Here is a 12,227-nt window from a genome sequence, read left to right on the forward strand (position 1 = left end):
GGAAGCATATTTTTCTTTGATGTGCGGTAGGAGCCCTTGAAAAGTGGTATCGACCAGCTAGCCATCAGTCAAAACCAGACTATAGCACTTGTTCCTAACCTCTCTCAACCTCTGTATATAGCTAGCCACCGACTCGTCACTTCTTTGCTTGAGGCTAGTTAGATCTGACAGCTTCATCTCGTGGACCCCCGCAAAGAAGTACTTATGGAATTGTTTCTCCAAATCGGCCCAAGTGATGATGGAGTTGCGTGGCAGCGTAGTGAACCATTGAAAGGCTGACCCGGATAGGGATGATGAGAACAACTATACCCTCAGAGCATAATGTGCAGCAGATTCTATGCACTAAATGATGAATCTGTTGATGTGCTCCACTGTAGACGTGTCATCTCAGCCTGAGAATTTAGTGAAGTCGGGTACCTTGTACCGATGAGGAAACGACAACAGGTCGTAGGCGGGCAGGTACAGCGTCCTGTATGTGTAGGTTTGCACCTTTGGCTTTAGCCCAAACTGATCTTGTATTATATCAGCTATTCTTGCGGTCCAATCAACCTACTGCTGCTGCTGCTGATGCACAATCGGCAGAGCAATCGGCGTATGCTTTTGAACTTGCGGCATAGTGATTGGGTGGAAGATTGGCGCGTGCTACAGATCTTGCGGGTGGACAGTAGGCTACTGACGAGAAGGACCGACGTGTCGTAGCGCATCTACTGCCTCGTCGTACAATACTATTGGCGCTGCAGCTTTGAGGGGATCTGGAACGCCTGCCCCCCTGCCGATTTCTGGAGAAGTCTGTTGATATTGCGGGACTTTTAGTCGGGGAGCTGATGGAAATAACGTCTGCATTGGAGATCTTGGAACGTAAGCTCCTGGAGGCACTCCATAACTAGTGGATGGATCCAGGTCAACAGGTGTTCCTGCCGTTCCCCACTGCGCCGATGTCATCAATGGCAGTTGGACAGGAGGAATTGGTGTAGGGTGAAATGGTACTTGCGATGGAGAAGGCGGTGTACCACTATAACCTAGGCGCAATGTCGTGTTGTACCCCCTATTCTGGATCTGCATCAGCTGAGGAGTCGATTGGAACATGCTGGGTGCCGTCAAGAAGCTTCTAACCGGCGCGCTGATAGGAGGGGCGTAAGCTGGTCCCTGATACCCCTGTGCCACACCATTGGCCATAGAGCTGATGATGGCATTGTATACTGTGTGAGTCATCACCTTGGGCGGATCAATCATAGCCTGATAAACAAACTACAGGATCATCTCGGACATCTTCCCCGAGTCTTCAGTGATGGTGATCTAGCGAGGAGTCGGGAGGGTGTTTTTCTTGATGGGTTCCCCGCTCCATGTGCAACTGTAGGACTGCAGGCATGCCTTCTTGAATTCTTCCATAGCCTTTGCCATCTCATCCCCCTGGTTGTCCTTGAGATCTGCCTCGGTGACCTCAATGATGCTGTCTTCCGAGATTTTAGCAGCCTTCGACATGTTGGATCTTCCTTTGGTCCCACCGGACGTGCCAAAAGTGTGTTGATGCAAAAAAATCGGATAGTGGCTCCGACTCCCACGTTGGACACACGACCCGGGAGAATCTACTTAACTCCTATTCGGGTTATCACCCTGGTGTGGTTCGCGCGGTGTGCCAGTCAATTTGACCTGTTGATTGACAAACAAGAAAAGATGTCAAATTCCAGAGATTCGATCGGCTGAGGTTCTGATCTATTCCAAAGGATATAACAGCAGATTGGCCGATTTAATGTAAAGATGACCGGCTATGAAACAACTTATAATCATGTGGCAAATGTAAAAGAAACCTACTAGAGTAACTTAAACAATGCTACAGAAAAAATACCTAAAACAGATCTAATCGGCTATGTGGTGATAAATAATATGTAAATATAGCCGACAGTTCGTGCCTCAAGCTGGATAACTCATGATAAAAGTAAAATAACAGGTAAAACCTATAATTCTAGTAAATATCAATAACTAGTGAATAAATCTAACAAAACAACAGCGATGCGCCCGAAGTTAAAGCTTAGATATTACTCGATATGCAGAACTTACAAATTTGCCGGAGGTTGTGTTGATGCAGCCTTACCAACTCGTACGAACTCAGGAAAAGAAAAAAGGGTTGGCGAAGTCGCTGACTTGAAAATAAGGTTGCATGGAAAAATTAGATTTGTATTGATGATTGTTGGTTGTTTTACAAGCCTCACGAGGCGCCTATTTATACCTTGTTACAATTGATTTCCTAACGAACTATGATTTTATCTCTTATTCAAAATAACAAATATTTACATATGGATACAACTCGCATCAGAGTCGAACACCAATCAATCATCTATGGGCCAACTCTGTCTTCATCTTGTTACCACCTTGGCCCATTCAGGCTCATATCGGCCAAGCAATCCTGACTTCCAATCGGCAAGTCCCCATCGACCTCATTAGCTAATTGGCCGAAACACTATAGCTCTATCGGCTGATTTTCCTAGCCACAGCCTCTTATTTAACTGTGTTAGCCACTCTTTTCTCTTCTTGACGCCAACCCTAACACGTGTCAAAAGCTGGCGTCAATACAAATATCGTGAGGCAAAGGGAATAGCATGTACGTGATGTTGTGATGGTTAGCCTGATATGATCTTCGTGTGCATATAGGAGTTGGCATATCTCTCTAGAGGTTGCTACCAACTATTCGCCGAGTAGGAGTACTCGTGTCATGTCTATACGTATACGAACCTATAGGGTCGCACACTTAAGGAGTTGGAAGCCTAATGAGGATATGATCCGAATTGGACCAGGTTTAGGAGTACAAATGGGCCTCAGACCAAGAGGGCCGTCAGGGACCCCTATGTATACTGAGGGGTGGGGGAGGCTGCACGAGGAGTTGTACGCCTGACGTGGAGCACTTGCACGAGGAGCTCCACGCTTGATGTAGAGGTGTTCGACTACACTGCCCCGATGTGTGATCGACTACACTGTCCCGATGCACTTCATCGACTTCCACATCTGCATGTCTGGTGGTATTCAGTGATCCATAAATAACAGTATTCCTGGTTTACGCGGTAGAAAATTTTTATTTTGCGCTAGTGTAGCCTACCTCGTAGTCCTTCAAAACTTTCATTAACTTCAAATATATGTCTCAACCAAAGTAATAACACAATGATCGGAGTACTGCTAAAATAAACATGACCACAGCAGAATAAAAACATCATCTCTGACTACAAGTTTGCAACTATGTTTGGCATAATAAAATAAAACTAAATCTGAGTTCTCTTATTGATCTCTTCATGCCCCATCGGCACCAGCCGTCATGAATAAACATTTCTATAATTCTTCATTCTTCTAACTGTCCATCACCAGCATATAGGCATGAAGCTTTCTCTAAATATTTTGTCTATCCATGCTTTCCTGCAATTCATGAAGACACATATAATTTATTAATTTAATATAGGAACCTTGGTGATTAAGTGCATGGAATAACTAATCATGTGCAAACTAAATAATCATAGTGACATAGCAAAAGATATAAAGTAAATTAAGGAACACCCTGCAATAATATCATATACCATTTGAGATGACAAGATCCCCACCAGTTTGATGAACTTTATTGACATATCATACATAGCATATTATCCACCATTTCAAAGACAAATCACATTGGTATTCACACCTGCTGTTTTTCTTTTGATTATGAGTCCTCAAAAGTTGTTGGGTATAAAGATGATTCAATGACCCATTGGAACCATTCTTTTTTTTTTTGGAAAAGGGTCCTGGTTGCACTAGTCTTTGTTGTCATGGTAGTACCTTCGTCAACTACCGTTTCTGTGGTCAACACGCTTACTGGTTCATTATTCTGCCAATATGAAAGCTTTCATGTAAACAAGTTGCATTTTATATGTGAACATGTTGCATCTTCTATAAGTAACCTTGTTGCATTTGTATTACCTCTATAGCTGCATCCTCTATGCGTGGTGGTGTGATGAAGTTGTTGTTGACACTAGGTAAAATAGAGGAGCCAAAAAAGGAGAACCGTGGTCTAAAGTTATTACCAACTGCAATGCTAATTGTATTTGTTGTTGTAGTGTTGACTGGAATTCTTCCCTAATTCCTTCAATTTGTTTCTTAGTTTCTTCCTTGTCTCTTTCCCTTGCTGAAACTGCATCTTCAAGTTTTTCTTTTAATTCTTCAACCTCTTGTTGGTGCTGCATTCTTTCTTGTCGAGCTAAAACTTCAGTACGTGCTGCATCTTCTTCTCTGTGTTTTAGTAAAGCATTTTGTGTTGGTTATTTCGCCATGTATCCACATCCATGACATTTGTATGGCTTTGTTTCGAGAGTTTTAGAGTAGTTGATTTGGAAAACTGTGTTTTCCTCCTCAACCGTAAGGAAGGGCCTACCCTTCCCTTTTTCTACCTCTCTAACTTGGGAATATGATTTCGATCCCATGAGATGTTTAGTCTTCAGCTTCTGTCGGATTTCAGAGTTAATTACGGTGTACAAGCACTGCTCTGTTAATTACGGGAGCATTACCGTGATGGTGAACCAGCAGCTACCGGAGTTTGTGTGGGGCCTGGCGGACAGCGGCTATGACTTTTTGTGGGTTATCAAGGCTGACCTAGTGGCCGGCGACGCCGCCGTGCTGCCCCTGGAGTTCGTGGTGGTGACTCGGGGGAAGGGCCTTGTGACGACCGACCCCAAATCTTTGGGGTTAATCTTAAATCCTAGTCCCCATCCCCCTACCTTAGCTTCCCGAGTTGAAGTGTTCAACCTCCAGTCCGGTCCCGACCCCTGAGATCCGACCCCTCCCCACCGCTCCCCGGTTCCGACCCTGCCGACCCCAAACCCATACCGCCAGATCCTTTTAAGTCTTCCCACAGTATCACCCTCAAATCTGAGTAGTGGACCAACCGAGACTGACCGGTGGACCCACAAAATCTTTCTCCCAGATCTCCTGCGACAGACGCACTCGAGTAGCATGCCCACCTCAGAGCTTCTCCACCGCGTGGCTCAACTTCTCCGACACCCGCCGCTCCGCCTCGTCGTTGGCCACGACCGGATGGATTCTCGCGCCCCTTTCCCCAATCGCAGTGGAAGCTCCTCTGCTACCCTTTCTGCAGTACCTCACGGCTCGCGCCCATCATCACCTCGCCGGACCCCGGCTGCAGAGCCCGACACCCCCCCCGTCTTTTCCACCGCATCTCCACCGTCGCGCCACCCCAGATACGGTACGCGATGATTCCTCCTTCGCCAACCCAGACCACGGCTGCGACAGCTCCTTTCCCACCTTGTCAGAGATGCGCCCGATAGTCTGTTGCTTCACGCTCACCCGCGCGACCGCAGCCCGCCTGTCTTCTCACCTGTGCGCCCTCGCTTCTAGCGCCGTTCCCTCGGTCACTTCCATCAGATCCACCGCACGACGACGCCCGCCTCCGCCAAATCTCAACCACCGACAAAACCGTGTCTGCGCCGCCCCATCTCTGGTGCCCAATGACCGCCGGTGTCATCCCCGAAGTCCTGCTCCACCACACCGCTGCTCAATCACCACCCCGGCAGCGCACTCCATCGCTTCTTCCCGATCTTCGCGCCGCTCCAACCTTCTCTCTTCCACGCAGCTATAAAAGGGAATGCTAGAGCTCCGCCAGAGTCCCCTTCGCCATCGCTGCCCTTCCGCCTTGCTCTCTGTTTCGTGCTCAAGCGCTACAGCCTAAGTCCCTAAGGAACTCTCCTCTCTGCTCCACAATCCGCCCTTCCCAATCCACCCAGCCGCCTACTCCTCCGCGCTGCGCAAGAGCTTGTTTGTGGACCACAAAAAGCGCCGCTGCCGCTGGAACCCCGCCGGACCTCGCCGCTGTCCCAGCCTTAGTTCTTCCGCCCAAGTCTGTTCTTTCTCGACCCCAAGCTTCACCTGTAAAACGAAGGTAAGCTGCCGACCCTTTTTTCGTCTCGTCCGACCCCTTCTATCTGCCCGACCCCTTTTCTGCCTCGTCCGACCCTGTCTGTTTCGCCGACCCTTTCTCCGCCTCGCCCGAGGGCTCGACTGTATCCTTTTCCTAGAGCCGAGGGTATTTGTGTAAAGATTTGGGGACTTCTCTGCGTTAAGTCTGAGGACCCCCAGCACATGTATTCCTCTAGTCTAAGGGTCAGGTCATAAGCTTCTTCCCATCCGACCCTTTTGCCTTGTTTTCTCCAACCCAAGTGAACTTCCTCACTCCTTCTGTAGCTATGCTACAAAGTTTCTGAGCTAGAACTTGCAAGTGTTGCTGTTGAAATAACCGTCTAAATGCTAACTCTTGCATTGCATTCATGTAGAGCTGCGTCTCGCCGATGGCTTCTACGAGCTGCACCCGGCGCCACAAGACGAAGCTGTAGCCGAGCTCCTGCTTCCAGAAGCTGAAGCTGCCCCCGCAGAAGACCCCTTCCCTTCCTCCTCGTTTGAAGGCAAGCCCCGGAGCATGAATCCCAGTTTCCCAAACTTGCGCATGCCTTCTGTTCCTTTTTATTGCATTTACGTATAGGAGTTGCTTGAAACCGTAGATGCATGACTTAGTTCCTTGATCTGAACACTAGCTGTTGGACCGAGTAGTTGCCATGCTTAATAGGAAGCGGTAAAAGTCGAGTGATCTCCTGTCACTCGTGAGTTGTAAGAGTTGGTTGTTTCCTTCTGTCACAACTATAAGGACGATGGACTGGGCAGGGTTTGGTTAACTCTTTGGTGGTCGGCTGATCGCCCCGTCTGTCTATGGAACTTGTTAAGGCCCGACAGTGGTGGTGTTCGTGATCAAGTGTTTGAAAGTACTAACCTCATACTTATTATGGGATGAGGAAGCCGAGTACCGGATTGAACCTAGACGTGAGCGATCGCCCCATTGTCCTTGGAACGGAGTTCCCCTGCGGCCGCACGTGGTGGCAAGTGTGGTCACAGAACGGCAGAGGCCAGGTCTGTGGAACATTGCACCAAAGAAAATGGGCCCAACACGGGTTGGGGAATTGATGGGGAAGGCCGACACAGGAAGCGACCCTCGGTGGTGCGCGGATGTCGTGAGGTTAGGTTCACCATGCATGGTTAAAGAACTCGAATCGATTCGTCTGCCTCTCACAGTTTGAGACTGCTTGATCGCTATGCTACACTGAGTAATAAAGGAATCTAATGATGACATGGTCTTGATGATTATATATATACCTTTTGGTTGGTTCCATGTTTGCTTAGAGTAAGTTGCTAACTTAGACCGGATAATGAACCTAGAACCTGAGCTAAAACTTGAAAATAGGTATCTACATAGTGCTTTTGGCAAACAAACCCCTCAGCCAGAGAGCCTTGCATGTCTAGAAGTGGTGGAGTAGCGTCCTCCTGTCGGTTAAGTCTTGTTGAGCTTAGTAGCTCAGCCTTGTTGTGGCTTTTCTTTTTTAGGTGAAGTTGCTGCTCCCGAGCCTTCTTCTGTTGGCACTTGGCCGCCCCAACTCCCTCCGGGTTGGACGGTCGAGTGGGATCCCTCCTCGGACGGCGAGGAGAGGGATCACTGACATCTTGGCTGGCCTCACCAAGGACGTCCGACCCCTGCGTTTAGCTTTCGCTTGTTTGCCTTCTGTTGTTTTCTTCTAAACCATGTAAAACTCTGATGTTGTTATATTATTGAACTAAATGGTCAAAAATGCTTAAATCAGTGGACTTGTTGTATTCTCTGGAACCGCTAACCTTTGCGTGAGTTTGCTAACTCGGTCCTGTTCAAGTGGTTAAATCGGATGAAATCCAACAACATCTCGAGTTAGCCTGATTAAGGCCGGGTGTCGCGTGTTAGGTGACTTAACCGTGCCTCGATTTGGCTAATCCGAGGTGGATCCGCCACAGGCCTACTGGAGAGCTGGTGCCCGCAGGAGGTAGTGCTGCACCACGAGGCGGTGGGTGTGTTCCTGACGCACAGAAGGTGGAACTCCACGCTGGAGAGCCTCTCCGGTGGGGTGCCCATGCTGTCATGACCCTTCTTCTCCGAACAACTATCGAACTCCCTATACAAGCAGTTGGAGTGGGGTTGGAGTGGGGTGTGCCGATAGAGGTGGCAGCGACGCACGGCGTGACGTGGTGCAGGAGTGGATAAGGGAGGTGATGGCCAGGGAGAAGGGGAAGGAGATGAGAAAGAGGGTGGCGGAGTGGAAGGAAGCCGTTGCGCGAGCGACGTGGCCCGGGGGCAGCTCGTTCGACAACTTGGATAGGCTGATCAAAGATGTTCTGCTCAAGAAGAGTTAGAGGCTCTTATAGCTTGCACTGTTGAACAAATTTCAGAATATTTTCCTAGAAATTGAAGAATCAGGCTGAGGGTGAATCTTGTAATGTCACATTTCTTTCCCCTTGAAACCTAAAGAAAAAACTTTTTAGCTGACGGGCACATGGCACACAGCCACCGAGCCGTTACATGACTAGTTTGGGTACAAGGGTCAACCACTGGTCAACATGAATGTTCGCCTCGAGTATCTTTATCTCTTCCGAAAAAATTGGGAACCGTCCAACAATAATTGAGGGCTTTAAAAATTGAATATTCATTGTAATTTTTTCCTCTCGGTTAACTGTGCTGCGGTAATAAATAATGGAGGAACTCATCCCTACCGTTTCACCCAAGCCATTCTACCCTTTCACCTTCCGCACTGTAGCCCTAGTACTGCCGCTTGCCATTCTCAAGCTCGAGCGCCATCCTCCCCCACTGCCTAGTACCTATGCTTATGCGCAAGAAGACTTTAGAAGCAATGGCACTGAAGAAAGCATCCTCTAGCAAGCGGCGGAGACCAAGAAGCACAAGGCCACCAAGAAGGAGAAGGAAATCCGGCTGCCGACACTGAAGTATGGCAAGATCGATCAAATAGCACCGCCCAACAAAGCCTGCATCTGGAAGAAGTCCATCATGAAAGAAGCGGACATCCAGCCACTGGTAGATGTTGATCTCCTCCAGGAGCAGGACTTCATCTACTGGAGGGAGGCCCACGGCAATCCGTGGCCCATGGAGAGCTTTGCTAATGAAACGATCATCTTCGCGCACTTCATCGAGCGTGGGCTGGCTCTCCCGTCATCTGACTTCTTTCAGGGGTTACTGAGGTACTACAATCTGGAGCTAGTCCACATCAACCCTAATTCCATCTTGCACATTGCCATCTTCATGCACCTCTATGAAGCATTTCTTGGCATTCAGCCCCACTTCCAGCTATTTTGGAAGTTTTTTAGAGTGAAGCCCTGAATGGACCACACAGAAGTAGTTGGGGGGGCAGGGATCCATCTTTGGGAGGAGCTAGTACATAGATTATGAACTCATAGACTCCCATTCTGGCTGGAAGCAATGGTGGTTTTACATTGGAAACCATGATCCCCATCTTCGCAAGGTGACCGGCCATCACCCAGTATGGAACAATCATTGGTTTGACGAGCGAGTACTACTGACAGCTTCCAGCTGCCAGATCTGATAGCGAAGATCACTGCCCTCAAGAGGAAAGGTCTGACTGGCATTTGTGTGGCCTTCAGCTTCATGAGCAGGCGTGTCCAACCCCTGCAGCTGCGTTGCACATGGGGTTATGACTACTTGGGTCCCATTGACCCATCGCGGATGACGTCGGAAGACTTGTCCGTGGATGAAGCAATGGCGTGGCTGTAGTGCTTCTTCAAGCACGTCAAGGGCATCCCGACAATCATGCAAGAACACTACGCCACCAATCTACCTGAGGACCAATGGAAGGTCACCCTTGGATGATGAGTGACTGACAACGTTGTGTTGGATTGATGTGCTCTTGGTTTGTGATGCGCAGATGTGGAGCTCGGAGGCGGTGATCAATGGCAAGTTGAAGGTCAAGTAGAGATGGGCCGTGCCGATGGACCAGGAGCGGTGAAGGACGGACATGAGGCTTGGACTGAGGGACAAGAGCACCGGAGTATCAGCCACAGTGGCTGGCACTTGGGGACATCGATAAGCGCAAGTGTACATGGAGGAGTGACCATGTTGACCAAGTCACAATGGTGGACGTGCAAGTCAAGAAAGGGCGCTAGAAGACTTGGCGGCCGGGCGGTCGAGGACGGTGGTGACACATGTCTAGGAGCGGGTTTGGTGGTTTGGGCTGAAAAAACCACAGGCGGATGGTTTCCGGGCTTGGGCCGCAAAACCCGGGTGGAGGTTCCGAGGAGGAACACGGAGGCACGTGGCAGAATCACAGAGGTTGCATCGAGATGAAGCAAGTCTGTGCAGGAAGCGCGGCCATCCGATCGACCGAACACACAGATGGACCAAAATGCCCCTGCGCGAGTAGTTATCTTAATTTTAAGTTGTAGGGGTAATTTAGTCATTAGGGGAGTCTCTAAATAGAGAGGGGAGCTGTTGTATTGAGCACCTCTCGTTGCACTTCATCTATCTAGGGTTTTAGTAGTTCATTAGTCTAGTCGCTCTCTCTCTCTAGTTTATCTCTCTAGAGGTCCTCGAATGATTTGAGCACCGAATTCATGTATTGAACCGAGTTTTTGTTGTGGCAATGGAGGCCCTAACCTCCTCGTGTCCTCCGTATGTTGGGGGATGACAGCTTTGTGCAATTCTCACTTGTGTTCTTCACGTTCTTAGTTTCTCCCAGTTTTCCCTTCTCACGTTTTTGTTCGATTTGTGATTTTTGAGGATTCTTGGCTCAAACGGATCATTGGGAAATGAACTAGAACGTGATTAAAGACTTTCCACCAAAGGAATTCATCTAACTCCTCACGAGTTCATAGATCGGGACGATTCGAGCTCTAGGGTTGAAAAACCGGCGTTCCTCACAAGATATTTAATTCCTTTTGATTGGCTGATCTTTTTGAGGAGATCTTTTGGGAATATGTTATGTCATTTTATTGAGTTTTGGATTTTTCTTCTCTCCTCATGAAGGCTGATTTCTGTGCTATCGGAAGTTCCAACACTATGTCGGAAGTTCCGAAGGGAAAATTGCTGAAACGACACAGAACTCCTATCGGGAGATTCCTGGTACTTCTGATAGGTATCGGAACTTCTGATAGGGGCTCGGAACTTCTGACAGGAGCATTTTGAGTCCTGTTTTGACTCAGATCTTTGGAGTTTGCTTTCCGGATCTTTGGAGTTTGCTTTTAGTTGTCTGCGCCAAGCTCCAAAACATGCAAAACCTTCTTTAGGAAAACGTCAGCCGATTAGTGCAAGACGCCGAACCAATACGGCGGATTTTCAACGAGATCAAAGGTCAAGTCCCAGATGATGCAGAAGAGGCTCTCACACCCGCAGCATATATTGAAACTATGCGGGTTCCAGTGTTTAGAGCCTTGCGACACATGGCCGACCATGCTAAACTAGAGGCGGCACGTCAAGAAGAAGAATCCTTCAAACACCATGCACAAGAGGTACACCAACGCATCGGCCTCCTCGAGACTTCTCATCCGAGCATCATCAGTGCAATAGACCGGCTCAAACGACGTAGAGCAGAGATCACCAAAGAAATGGAACAAGTCGTAAAGGCTATCGCCGTTGAAGAAAAGAAGCTTGAAGATCTCCCAACCGTCATCGCCGATTTGAAACAAGAAAGACAATCCCTCGCTCATGAGGCCATCTGTCTTCATCGCAATATGCTAGAAGTCCTAGGATCGGTCGATGACAATCGGCGATGCGGCCAACCAGGTTCGCCTGCGAGCAATCGAGGCCATAAACAATCTCCTCGGATAGTTTTAATGAACTCAAACAGCCTTTGAATATCTTGTATGACATTGATACTTTTGACGTTTCTATCTTGAATGCGAGTCTAAACGGCTTTCCCCACAACTTTTTGACTCAACGGTTACTTGCTTTAAATGACCTCCTTTTACCAACCGTTGTCCATTGCCATCTTGTTCTATGAATACGAATCCTTCACATTCCTTTTGAAGGCACTCGCACAGCACCCATTAATCTCGTTCCTTGTAGACACTTCCAAGTCTTCGATCAGGTGACCAAGATGGCTTCCTCCTCTTCTGTCAATCAGGTATGACGTTACCTCTCTCCCTCTTTGATTGTTTTTTCTGTTAATTGACCATCCATTACTCTCACAGCCAAACCGGCTCAGCCCTGGTCTTGAACGAGCCATTGAGATCATGCACTCCGATGAACCGCTCACCCAGGCTGACAAAGATCTGATCCAAACTCATTGCGAGGAGCTCAAAGATCACCTTCCTGTGAACATCAAGAGGATTGTAGATGACATTGAGGCCAAAGCCTCTAGAAGGCAAACTCAGCAACCAAT

At 48.4% G+C, this 12,227-nt stretch overlaps 1 pseudogene; it reads left to right on the plus strand.

Annotated features, from left to right (window-relative positions):
* The first annotated feature begins 4,437 nt into the window (after positions 1 to 4,437).
* On the plus strand, positions 4,438 to 9,214 carry LOC105914134 (annotated as a pseudogene).
* The last annotated feature ends 3,013 nt before the right edge of the window (positions 9,215 to 12,227 follow it).

The sequence above is a fragment of the Setaria italica genome, chromosome I, assembly GCF_000263155.2.
Source record: "Setaria italica strain Yugu1 chromosome I, Setaria_italica_v2.0, whole genome shotgun sequence".
NCBI lineage: Eukaryota > Viridiplantae > Streptophyta > Magnoliopsida > Poales > Poaceae > Setaria > Setaria italica.